The following is an 11,231-nucleotide window of genomic DNA, read 5'->3' on the forward strand; positions in this document are numbered from 1 at the left end:
CTTTGGGGGCAGCCATTCTGCTGTAACCCACTAAGCTTGCCTGGTGATAGCCTATCACAGCTAATACTGGCCTTTGGCATCCAGAAGATGCATTCTCTTCTGGCAACACAGAGATCATTAGCATTTTCAGACCATCATATTGATCTTAGCTTCTTTTTTACAGACCTAGTGGGGTCCTTATTTCTTGCAAAGAGGAATCAAATGCCTGTATTTGAGCAGGAACATTTATGTGGCCCAGGCATCTATCTGTCACACTTTCCTTAGTTTATTCCATTCTATTCCCAGGAGAACAGGATGGAATTGGTTAAGAAAGTCCTATTTTCAGCATCCAGTGTACCTTTTTATGTATGTAGGGTCTCATTTAATTTGTTTTTAAAAAATAAGCTCAGGATGGAAAAGACTGCTTCTCTAAAGCTTGGGAAACAATAGACAATAGCAGACATTCATTTGCAGGTTCAGAAAGGATGAAGTGATCAAAATACAAGGCCAGACTCATTTATTAGCTAATTAGCAGAACTCTACCTATGTCAATTATCAGTCAGCCAAAAAAGATGTCAGTTTCCTTTATCCAATTCCCATTTCTCATTATGTTCTTCACCCTGGGGGGGGCACATGCAACCTAAGTTGTGTGTGACTACACAAAAACAAGCCAGAAGCTGTCTTTTCTTTTGCCTGAATAAGCTACATCTTCAAAGACTCACTCCCAGCACAGAGCTTTGGGGTGACCCTTGGTGCATAACCCAAAGGAGTTTCTCTTTTGTTGAGAGAAATGAGGGAGAATAAGTTTAGGACTGAAAGGGGCCTTTGAGATCATCTATTCCAGTGATTCTCAAACACCTTCTATTTTCCAGTGCCAATGACTACAAAAACTCACTATTGGAGCTTTTAAAAATACAGATTATTACGACTCAGCCCTGGGGATTCTATCAACAAGACAATGTTCATAGTTTATTCTCCTGTTCAGCCAGGTTTGATAACCAATAAAATACTCCAACTTTCTCATTTTATAAATGGAAAAGCCAAGACCCGGACAGGATAACATTCAACCAGTGACTTACAGAGGCAGGATCGAAATTCCCTGGCTCTAGCTTTCCTACTCTCTCGTGCTGCCTCCTAAACTAGAACTACATGCTAAGTGCCTTGACGAACAAGTTGAGGGTTCACCAAAGAAAATACTAATGAGCTAAGGGTTTACTCATTTTGAGAACAAAGCTGTGTTTTCCTAAACAAAGAAAACCATGGTAACTAATGACTTAGAGGTAGAATGACAGTCAAAATGCCTCCTTCATTTCTGCCCTTTCCTGTTACCTCAGCACGGTCTCACCTACATGAAATGAAGAATGGGGTAGGGGAAATGTACTCATTTACTTAGCAAACATTTATAAATGCGTCTAAATAACTCTTAATATATCAGACTGTCCTAGGCCCCGGGAATATAGCTAATGAACAGAAGAGATATAGTTCCTACTATAACAGAGCTAACAGTCTAGTGGGGGTTAAGGATAATTAAATAGGCAATTTGCAATTTAGTATGGTGCATGCTGTGACCAGTGGATTACAGGAAGTAACCAAACTTTTAAAGCCTTCATAGAATCACAAAGAAATGGTTTTGACCAACAGGAATTTCCTATTGATTCAAAATGGTGAAAGAAATGAATATATTCATAAGTAGATATAGTCTTATCATTTCAAAACACCCAACCAATGGGTATGGTAGAATAAAGAGGTTGGCAAATACTTTTCCTCCAAAAAAACTATAAAAATACTGGATAAAATTTTCATAAACAACTATTTCAGGGCTCTGGAAATTGACTAAAGGCAAACAACGAAAGTGAGGAATGTTTATTCATAAAAAGCTGCTAGAACTCTCTATAAGAACAGTGGGAATCTGGGACTTAGTTGCCTGGGGTGGCTCACATTCCCTCCTCCCTTTCCCTCAGCTCAGTCAGGGTGGCAATTTTGTCAGGGTGAGGCGAACCATGGAAACCAAGAGCCCCATTGCTGGTGGAGGCTGACTTGATTGGCAGTAGAAAATGGAAACCGACGCCCCACTGTGCTGTCAGTAAGAAGTAAGAGCATCAGTCATCAGCAGCTCTGCTAACGCAAAGTCAGCAACACTGCTGGCCTGAAGTTACAGTCCCAGCTGGGGAGGATCGTGTGGCCAGAAGATGGCACAGAACTTTAACAGGGAGCTCTTTGAAGTGAGAAGGCCACAGAGGAGCTTCATAAACTTTCCACACACTTCTGGCTGACTAGAAGAATGTGTGCACTCACACGGTAGACCTGAGAGGGCCTAAAAAGGAAGAAAAGCTAAGACTGACTTGACAACTGCCCTGAAATTTGAACATAATCCCCAAATCCATATGCAGATCTAACAGCAGAAGGGAAAGAACTACAAGCTCAAAGTGTGTGAGTACAATCTCTGACAAATCATTAGCTGACCAACAATCTATGCAGATACGGATGTGACCTCTAAGAATCCTGAGTGAAAAAATAAAGATAAGAACAATAAACTTAGCGGAGACATCAGCAGCCACACATCACAAGAAAGAAAGATTCTAAGGATTATATCTAAAGTGCCAAGTTATCCAATGAAACAAAGAATTACTACCAATAACTTGCAGGGAAAAATAATCATAATCCAGAGTTGTTATAAAACATTATCTATAATGTCAGGGGAAAACATTCAGGGAAAAATAATCATAAGACATGAAAAGAAATAGCCAGATATTACCTATAATCAGGAAAAAAACAATCTATAGAAATTAACTCGGAGTTGGGTCTGGTGTTGGATTTAACAGAAAACCTCAAAGCAGCATTTATAAATATATATATAATTTAAGAAACTATGTTTAAAGAATTCAAGGAAAATATGATAATTATTCCCGAATAGAAAAGAATTGTCTAAAATCAATAAGAATGTCACCATAAGAAACTACAAAACAAAATGAACAAAAAAATTAAACCAAAGACATGGAGAAGGAAGGAAATAACTCAGAACAGAGTGGAAATCAATAAAATATGGAAAATAAAAACAATAGAGAAAAATCAATAAAACTAAAAGTTACTTTTTCTAAAGATCAACAAAATCAATAAACCTTTATCCAGACTAAGAAAAAAAAAAGAGAGAAGGTACAAGTTATCAAAATCAATAATATAAGAAGGGATATCACTACCAAAACAAAGAGAAAATAAGGAAATCAAAAGAAGTCAAAGCACTATTTAATAACTAACTTTGTGTGGGACCCAAATCTGAATGATGAAAACTCTGGTAAACTGAATTGGAGAGCCTAGAATTGCACTCCTCTTCTTCAGTTCGTATTTTTCCATTTTAAGTGACAGATGATTCCCTCTAAACTGCCTTAAGAAAAAAGAGAATTTGTTGGGTTGTAAATGAAAAATTCAGTGGGTGGGGAACATGGTTTCAGGGATACTTTGTCCTTAGCTCAATGTCACGGGACCAGGTATCTTTCCATCCGAATCTTAACACATCCCCATGCATTGGCTCCATCCTCAGGCAGGCTGTCCCCTTATAATTGGACGATGCCCGCCAGAAGTTCCAATATCACATCTTCCCAGCTCACATCCAGTGAAAACAACATTTACCTAACAGCCCAGAAAAAAAATCTCGTTGGTAAGCACTGTGGCCAGGCCACTGCAGTGTTCCGATTGTCCAAGCCTGAATCACATGCTCCAGGAACACCCAAAGAACAGGAATAGAGAGGGTGGGGAAGAGAGATGTTTCGCAGAGATACACTGGGTTACTATTTCCAGGAGAAGAACAGACAGGAACTAGGAGGTAAAAACAACTGAATTGCACTCATTTTTATAAACTAACAAATCTCAATTTGCTTTATGCAAAATACAACTAAAAAATATCTATCATATGGAGGGAGGGGGAGAGAGAGACAGTAGTAAAAAGTACATTTACATATCAAACTAAGAGAGGAAAGAAATCTTTTTAATTTAAATTTTTTTAATTTATCTTTTACATGTTCCCAAGTCCTATTGCTTAAGCAGACAACAGGATTCCCAGAGCTTAAATGCTACGTGGGAGAAAGAGAAAAAGGACAGGGAGAGAGAGAGAAGAGAAATGGAAGGCCGACTCTCCCCAAAGTGGACCCTGGTCCTAATCATACCAACCATGGTGAAGAGAAAGAAGGAAGTCCAGGAAAAATTAAGAACAACCAGATGGTGGCCAGGTCTACTTGGAAGTAGCAGGCTCTGGGAGCAGCCAATCAAGCCAGCTGCATGGCAAGAAGAGACAGAGCAAGGTGGCAGAACCTCCTCTCCTGGATGATTGAGAATTGGTCTTCAATATTCAAGCCAGGAGGAAAGAATAAACAAATTAAAGAGGCGCTCTCAGAAAACGATCCTTTAATATGCAGTGATTGTGCCTACTTTGGAAGGGAGCCAGTCCTCAGATGAGTATTCCCCTGCCTTGGAGAGAAATAAGGAGACTGTGGAATTTCCCCCAGATATCTACCAATGTAGAGATGATTTTTGAAGCTATGGGTTTAAAGACAGTTCTTAGGGTATGTAAAATGTGGAGAGGGAAAAGGAATTGAAGGAGAAGGAGTTGGGGCTAGGATAGATACCAGAGGAGCCCCAACCTCTAAGTCAGTGGTCCTCCACCTTTTTGGCACCAGGGACTGGTTTCACAGAAAACAATTTATCCATGGACATGGGGGGCTGTGTGGGGCAGGCAGAGCTCAGTCGGTGATGCGAGCAATGGGATGTGGCTGTAAATACAGATGAAGCCTGGCTGGCTGGTCCGCTGCTCACCCCCTGCTGTGCCAACAGGCCACCGGCTGGTACTGGTCCACAGCCCAGGGACTGGGGACCACAGCTTTAAGGAAAGGGGATGCATTTTTTTTCCTTCCCAGGTGTTGTTAGTTCTGGTTTTCACAGTCTTTGAAGATTGGTAGCAAGCTGGACACAGGCTTGTCTTCTTAATTCCTGACTAGCCAACCACAGGGAACTCGAGCTTGCCCTGGAATTGCACGGAGATTTGGCAAACGGCTGAACCACCCTATGTGTTGAAGACTGGAGCTACCATAGCCCATACAGCTAATACAGAATACTGGTTACACTTTCTGAGTTTCAGAGAAAATATTTTCCTTCTCAAAATCTGATTTGACCATTACCAATCTCTTAATAGAGTGAAACTTTGAGAAAGTTACTAATTAAATGCTTGCCAGAATATCCTTTAAACAGGTTTTCCAAATTAGCAGGCATTGTGGGAAAGCAGCCAGGTGGAAAGAAGGACAGAGCAGCGCCAGGAAGAGAAAGGTGCTCGCCCTCCCGCAAGGAAGATCGTCGGCCTCTAAGGATTCAGCAACTGCCAGAGAGGGAACCTTCCAGACCTGACGCATCTGAGCTAACTACGTCTCCTAAGGGGATTCAGCATCTGATGAAGGAGAACATGTCGGGTGAGAAAACTGATTTCTTTTCAAATCTGGAGTCCATTACTTGTAGACCAATTGTATGGGCCTTTGGAAATATTTCATTTGAAATCCTCCAGCAAATTATACTGAGGATAGGAAGGCATGGAGAAAAAGAATATTAGTGAGGAAATGGTTCCTTTAAGCCTGAAATCACTCATATCCATTGCTGGGTTTCCCATTAAAATCCTACAAAAAAGGGGCTATTATTGTCTCTCCTATTTCACAAAAAACCAAGGCACAGAGAAACTGGCTTGTCCCAGGCTGCAGGTCTAGTTAATTAGAGCTAGGGTTCGAACTCAGGTGGTCTTGGTTTTGAACTCAGGTAGTCTTGGTTTCAGGAACAAAGCTCGAAGCCACTGAGCTAGCCAAGCCCGAGCATGGTGTAGGTGCAGGGAGTTGTAGCCAGCCTGGCGTGGGCAAAGCTGTGGGCTGAGCAGACACCTGTCCACACTCAGCAAATCTCTCTTGATGGGTACAGAGCTTGAGTACGTTGGAGCTGCTTGCCTGAGCAATACAGGCAGTTGGGGAGGGTGTTCGGTGGGGCGAGATGGGAGTGCAGAGAGGAAGAAAGACAACCATCCCAGCTGTGAAGACCAGGGTGCGTTTCACACACAGTTCCAGAAAATCAGACCTACCTCTTCCTTCCAAGATTTGTTTTCCCCTCATTGAGCACACTTAAAGAGGAGAAAATGAATTCTTCCCATCGAAAAAAGGGACACTGTAATGAAAAACAACTTTCAAGACACTTCAGCACATAAAGTCTTTGAGCTACATCACTGACAATGGTTTACAAGTTTATTTTCAATTTGTGGTTATGCTGAGCAGACATTTTGCGCCGTGCGGCAGTAATTCAGGCACTTGCTGCTGCATCATCTGCTGGGCGGCCATCTGTACAGGAGTGTCTTGTCACAGACGATCAGGTGCAGATTTATCTAGACACATCAGCCACAAAATGGCCAGCCAACAGAGCTTTCAAAATTATTTTCCTCACCGTTTTTGCTAAGTATACAATTCTAAGAAAGCAGACTTCTTAGCAAATACTTTCTTTTCTCCCCGAAGAAAAGACTACTTTGAACAATGCAAAGAAAGCATGGACTTCAAGTTCATGAATCCCAGCCCCTGCATTTGCTAATAGGCAATCTTGTGCACATTATGTAAACCCTCTGAACTTCCTCATTTATAACATGTAAAGAATGCCTCGTTTATAAAATGGGGCTGTGGGAAAAATTAAAGGCAATCATAGCCATTATCTTAAGTTCCACAAAGAGAGAGTATATTTTTGGTTCCTTATCATGTTCCCAGCACATAATAGTTGCTTAATAAGTAGGAGCTGAATGAATAAATGTGTGAATAACACCATCTCTGGAAACCGACTTTTAGGGACATATCAGAGCTGGTTTCTTTGTAATTATTTCATCCAAAGAAAAACAACTAGCTCTCTCTTGGCCTCTGTTGCTTTTGGGGGGATGATTGTGTTCCTTGACTACTGCATGTCTGTTATCCTAGGAATTTCTTCAACTACTTTTTTTGGTTTGAGTGTTTTGTTTCCTACTTCCCGTGCTTTCTGCTTTATTAGCTTATTCCCTTGTCTCATAGTAAATCATCTTCACTGAGCTTCCTAAAAAAAACAAATTAAAACTAAATTTTTCCATAGTTCCATGCCTAAACATGTCTTTATTCTAGCCTGCTATTCATACTTAATTGGATCATAATTACTTATAATTACATAAGTAATAGAATTGTAGGCTGAAACATTTTCCCTCTTGAATTTTAAAAGCAATTTCCCATTGTTTTCTATGAGCTAGTGTTATTGCTTATTATAGAAAATCTGGAAAACATGGAAAAGTAGAAGGAAAAAGATTAAAAGCATCAGTAAGTCTACTACCCAGAATCAAGCCTATTTGTATTGTAGTATACACTCTTCCAGGACACACAACACATGCACACACATACACACACACAACCATATTGTATATATAGTTACATGTCATGATTTGTATAATTTTACATCATGATATGCTCATGTCATATATAATTGAGTTACTTTTAAGGGTCTTTTCAACCTTAAGGATCAATGGGTCTGACTTGTTAAGGAGAGATTATGACATATGGATGGACTGTCAGTGAAACGAGCAGACAGTTTAGGAGTTGGTTTCATTGATATAAGCATGAAATAGAACTGTGGCAAAGGAAGATAAGGTTAACTACCTGCCAAGTGCTTTTCATTTAGGGACAGAGAAGGTTCTCAGAGAGTATAAGGAATCAAAGACATATTACAGGTGAGGCCCAATAAATCACCTGAGTGTAACCCACAGTCAGGAAAAGCATGTCAGGTTTGGAGAAAAGGGCACAGCTGGGCCCCCTGGGAAAAGGACATTTGTGTGAAGCCTTTAATCTGAAAGGGAGCCATATATAAGCAAAGTATTCAAGGTCCTAAGTGGGAGTCAGGCAGCCAGTGCCAGTTTCAAAGGCCTACAATTAAAGATGACAAGCCATAACCCGTAACAGAAACAGCTGCCCAACTGCACACACAGGCCTTGGTGCTGTAAGAGCACATAGCTAGGAAGGCTTCAGGAGGAAGGTAAACGAAAACAGAGCAAGTAGCTAGGGATGGAAAGGGGCATGCAGAGCTCATGGTTCCAGCCAGGACAAAAACAGGAAGCACTTACACAGCACAGGTATCTTTGTGGTGCTGACTTCCGGGTTATGGCAGTGGTACTGATTCACCCTTCCCAACTTTCCTGTTGCAATAACAAAATGAAAGTCTACACTGAGTTACGAAGTTGTGATAGCACTGAAAATTAGAAATAGTTATCAATAGTTTGAAACTTTGAAAGGAATTTCTACTAGATAAATCCCAGATGAGGCCAACCAGGGAAAATAACCAGAAAACAAATGCTTCACCATGTGAAAGAGAACAGGAGGTCTGTACGGAGAGGGGAGAGAGTGAGGATGGATTGGGGGGGGGGGGGAGAATGCTACCTCATCTTTATCCAAATATAATTCAGAAAATGAGTAAACACATAGGCTTCTAGAGACACTAGTTGGAATTTACTTAATTTTGTTCCCAGTCATCCCATCGGCCCACTCCACAGCCCCTGTATCCTACTGCTGCTCTAACAGATTACTAAAATCATAGCAGCTTAGAACAGTACAAATGTATTATCTTACAATTAGTAGGTCAAAAGTCCTACCTGAATCTTATGGGGCTAAAACGAAGGTGTTGGCAGGTCTGCATTCCTTCCAGAGACTAGTGCAGAATCCACCTCCTTGCCTTTTCCAGCTTCTAAAGGCCACTCTGTTGCTTGGATCATGGCCCTTTCTTCAAAACCAGAGCCAGGTTGAGTCCTTCTCACATTGCATCACTCTGACCTCCTCTTCTGTCTTCCTCGTCCATTTTTAACAGCCCTTGTGATTATATTGGGCCAACCAAATAGTCTAGAATAATCTCCCTATCTTAACTGATTAGCAATCTTAACTCCATCAGCTACTTTCATTCCCCTTTGCCATGTAAAATAACATAGAGTAGTTACAAATTCCAGATATTAGGATTAGGGAGTTGTTATTCTGCCTACCACAGCCATTAAACGGGTTTTATCAGTAAAAGGAAACATTTTGAATCCTGGATATGGACAATTCCCTGAAACATTCTGGGTTTATCAGATACACAGCTTCTCTCACTGGCTAGTGGGAGATTGATTACTGGGACACCAGCACCATCTACTTACTGATTTGATTTGTTTTCAATGAATTATTAATACATTCTCATAGTTGAAAAATAGACTATAACTACTATTGACATATTCTTGTGTTCACTATGTTGTTTTATGCATATTCATGTATATAATAACACCTATATTTTATTACTAGACTTTATTTTTTTAGAGCAGTTTAGGTTCACAGCAAAATTGAGCTAAAGGTAGAGACAAAATTCCTTCCCCACACATGCATAGCTGCCCCCATTATCAACATCCATCACCAGAGTGGTACATTTGTTACAAGTGATGAACCTACATTCACACAGCATATTCACCCAAAGGCCACAGTTTACATGCGGGTTCACTCGTGGTGTTGCACATTCTGTGGGTATTGCCAAACGCATATGGACATGTATCCAATGGTAAAGCATCATACACGGCAGTTTCACTGCCCTAAAAATCCTCTGTGTTCTGCCTATTCATGCCTCCCTACTCCACAACCGCTGGTAACCATTGATCTTTCTACTGTCTCTATAGTTTTGCCTTTCCTGGAATCTTATCTAGTTGGAATCATACAGTATGTAGCCTTTCAGATTGGCTTCTTTCACATGGTATAATAATATGCATTTAAATTTCCTCCAGGTCTTTTCATGGCTTGGTAGCTCATTTTGTTTTAACATTGAATAATTTCATATTGTTTGAATGTGTTATAGTTTATTCCCTTACTGAAGGACATCTTGGTTGCTTCCAAGATTTGGCAAGATTATGAATAAAGCTGCTGTAATCATTTATGTGCATTTTTTATGGACATAAGTTTCCAACCCCTTTGGGTATCTCTTTTGGGAGCACGATTGCTGGATCTTGTGGTAAAAGTATGTCTAGTTTCATAAGAAAACACCAAACTATCTTCTAAAGTAGCTGTACCATTTCTCATAGCCACCAGCAATGAATGAGAGTTTGTTCCTTCACAGTCTTGCCGGCATTTGGTGTTGACAGTCTTCTGGATTTTGGCCATTCTAATAAGTGCAAGGTGGCGTCTTGTTTTAATTTGCATTTCCCTGATGTATGACACAGCATCTTTTCATATGCGTATTTGCCATCTGTACATCTCCTTTGATGAGGTGTTTCTTAAGGTCTTTGTCCTGTTTTTTAAATTTGTTCTCTTACTACTGAGTTTTTAAAGTTCTTTGTATATTTTGGATAAATATCCTTTATCTGGTAGGTCTTTTGCAAATATTTTCTTTGAGTTGTGGCTTGTCTTTTCATTCTTTTTTTAATTAAAAATGTTTAATTATTATGGGTACATATAGTTGTATATCTTTATAGGGTACGTGTGATATTTTGGTACAGGAATACAGTGTGAATTAGTCAAATAAGGATAATTGGGGTATCCATCACCTCAGGCATGCATTTATCATTTCTTTGTGTTAGGAACATTCCAACTCCACTCTTTTGGCTATTTTAAAGTATACCCTAACTTATTGTTGACTATAGCCACTTTATTGTGCTATCAAATGTTGTTCATTCTATCTAACTATATTTTTGCAACCATTAACCATCTCCACTTTATCCCTCCTCCCCTTGCTTTCCCAACCTCTGGTAACTGTCATTCTATTCTCTGTCTCCATGAGATTGATTGTTTTCAATATGTAGCTCCTACATATGAGTGAGAACATGCAAGACGTGTCTTTCTGTGCTTTGTTTATTTCACTTACCATAATGTTCTCCAGTTGCATCCATGTTGTGGCAAATGGCAGGATTTCATTCTTTTTGTGGCCATATAATATTACATTGTGTATATATACCACAATTTCTTTATCCATTCATCCACTGACACTTAGGTTGATTTCAAATCTTAGCTATTGTGAATAGTGCTGCAATAAACATGGGAGTGAAGATTTTTTTATATATACTAACTTCCCTTCCTTTGGATATATACCCAGCAGTGGATTGCTGGGCATATGGTAGTTCTATTTTTAGTTTTTAGAGGAACTTTTATACCATTCTCCATGGTAGTTGCACTAGTAGACATTCCCACCAACAGTGTATAAGTGTTCCCCTTTCTCCACATCCTTGCCAACATTCA

This window comes from Microcebus murinus, chromosome 8 (assembly GCF_040939455.1).
Source record: "Microcebus murinus isolate Inina chromosome 8, M.murinus_Inina_mat1.0, whole genome shotgun sequence".
Lineage (NCBI taxonomy): Eukaryota > Metazoa > Chordata > Mammalia > Primates > Cheirogaleidae > Microcebus > Microcebus murinus.